Raw genomic sequence first — 2,397 nt, 5'->3', positions numbered from 1 at the left:
AGAAGAGTATGGTGCGGTGTTCTATAACTGATACCCTCCTCTGTCTTGTCATGGTCTAATTTTTCATGTCTGTATATGTGACCTGAAAAACCAGTTCCACTAAAAATATCTCTATAAATAATGCCAAAGGGCAAATAATGCTAACTAGAGGCACTGCAATACCACCATCTCACTGACCAGTCCCAGTCCAGAATACCTCTTTTAATTACCCAAGAATCCTTGCCTGTTTCCACCCCAAATGTTACACGTTTAGCTTTCTTTGTTAGTGGATTCATTTGTTTACTCAACAAATATCTATTGTGTACATACCATGTGCCAGGCATACAGTAGTGAACTAAAGAGACAAAAGTCCCTGCCCTTCTGGAGTTTACATTCTAGTAGTTGAGGGTGTGGACTCTAAAATCAAGTTTATTAATTCAAATTCCAGTTCCACTACTGTTAACTCTGTGTGACCCACTGTCTCTCAAGGACAGTGATGATGGCTTTGACAAGGTGAACAGCAATTGAGGCAGTTAGAAGTGGTCAGATCCTAGATGTATTTTGAAGATAGAGTCAATAGGATTTACTGACAGATTGGTTGCAAGGAAAAAAGTCCTGGATGACTCCAGGGTTTTTGTCCTGAGTAACTGGAAGTAGGGAGTCACCATTTATGAGCTGAGGAAGGCTGTGAAGGAGCTAAAGTTGAGTTTTGGCTGCAATTTTGAATGCTATTAGGCGCCCCAAGTACTGTTAACCCTGGAAAATGACTTTCCTGAGCCTTTGCCTTAAGCTAGAGAATATCAATCAGATGACACTGAAAACCTTTCTTCAAGAATTCTCTTAATTTGGAGGCTCCTGGCTGGCTCAGTAGAGCATACCACTCTTGGGGTTGTGAGTTCCAGCCCCATGTTGGGTATAGAGATTACTTAGAAATATATATATATATAAAAAAAGCTCTTAATTTCCATAAACCCTATTTTCCTCACCAGCAAAGGGGGTTTAATAACCATCTTCTAGATTACGAAAATGAGATATTTGTAAAGCATCTAGCCCAACAATCTACAGTACAATAATACAATAGTCAACTAACGTGACTTATCTTAAAACCAGATTAAACGTGATGTTCTACATTGTGTCAGTGAAAGCGGACTGTGTGCTCTGTAAAGCCTTTGTAGCAAAGACAAAGAATTACCAGTAAAGATAAGAGCGCTAATCAGGGTCCGCAAATGGCAGACTGGCAACTTCGCCCTTGGTTTTGAAAAAAAAAAAGAAATACGCAGGAAATTAACACAGGGCGTAGGGAGCGACAGGATGCCTTAGCGACCACACTTCCCAGCAGTCCTCGCGCAGCCAGACACCGTCGCGGATTGGATGCCTCCTCGGGAGGCGGGTGGTGTGGGGGAGGGGACAGGCGCGAGGTACTGTGGGTAGGAGACGGCCGTCGACCGAGGCGCCATTTTGTGAGGCGGCCGTACCCTGTTGGATATTCTGGGGCACAAAACCGCTACTTCTGCCACTTTGGTCTCTCCTGGGGGTAAGTACGGCAGCCGCCCGAAACGACCCGCGGTTCTTGATTTTGAGGCAGGCCTTGTGCAGCCTCTGTGACAGCCGCGGGCGGCGGCCGATCAGCCCCAGCCGCATCTCCCGAGTACCTACCCCAGGCATTGGAGGGCCGCGCCCCTCCTCGCCTTCTGCGCTGTCAGCTTTCAGAGGGCGTCCTCCCGCCCCACCCGAGGCCCGCTTCTTTCGGGCTCTTGACTGTGTCTCTGCCGGGACGCGTCTTCGACTCCGCAGCCCAACTGAACGTGGAGCCGTCGCCTGTCCCTCGAGTACTTCTCAGGGGCGACCGGCAGTTTCTAGCCGCCATCGCCCTGCAGCTGCATCTGAATCCGCCCTCTCCGGGAGGTTGTTCGGGGAAAGCTGATCTGCAGGCTGGGGGAGCCTCTTGGGGGTCGGCAGGGGCGTGTGCAGGCAGAAAGGGAAAGCCGGACGCCCGAGTCGGTCGCGCAGGCTGTGGCGCCGCCATCTCGGCCGCAACACCCCACGGAGGTGGGTCCAGGCACTGCCGGGGCGACGAGGGGCAGCATTAGAGATTTTGCCCAAGGCCTTGTTTCTCCCAGGTGGTTCTCTTCCACTTATTAATTCAGCAAATGTTCGTTGAGCTCCTACTCTGGTACAGGCGCCAGGGACGGCTGAAACTAGTTTCTCAGACCTCGCACGAATTGAACGCGGTCTAGCTGTGTGTTTTATCACCGCCGGGGAGCTGCGGGGCCCAGCTGGCAGCCTCTAGGGTTAGTGGTGGTTATTGTTACTGAGGAATTTAAGTTGTGTCGAGGTTTGATCTTGTCTCATTGAAATAGGTTAGGATCAACCGTTGCGTTATAAAGAGTAGATTTCAATCAGCCAGCATCCCGGCTT

At 49.8% G+C, this 2,397-nt stretch overlaps 1 protein-coding gene across 2 annotated transcripts in view; it reads left to right on the top strand.

The window, feature by feature from the left end:
• The first annotated feature begins 1,383 nt into the window (after positions 1-1,383).
• RBM5 (RNA binding motif protein 5) overlaps positions 1,384-2,397 on the top strand; it is a 25,994-nt gene continuing 24,980 nt past the window's right edge. The window contains exon 1 of one of the 2 annotated variants that reach the window (XM_040628785.1): positions 1,384-1,513. The gene's annotated coding sequence lies outside the window, so the exon portion shown is untranslated. The remainder of the gene's footprint in view (positions 1,514-2,397) is intronic. The other variant, XM_040628787.1, reaches the window with a different exon arrangement.

Source organism: Ursus maritimus, unplaced genomic scaffold (assembly GCF_017311325.1).
Source record: "Ursus maritimus isolate PB19 unplaced genomic scaffold, ASM1731132v1 scaffold_14, whole genome shotgun sequence".
Lineage (NCBI taxonomy): Eukaryota > Metazoa > Chordata > Mammalia > Carnivora > Ursidae > Ursus > Ursus maritimus.
The sequence above is the reverse complement of the archived record's forward strand: the minus strand, read 5'-3'. Positions and strand labels throughout refer to the sequence as shown.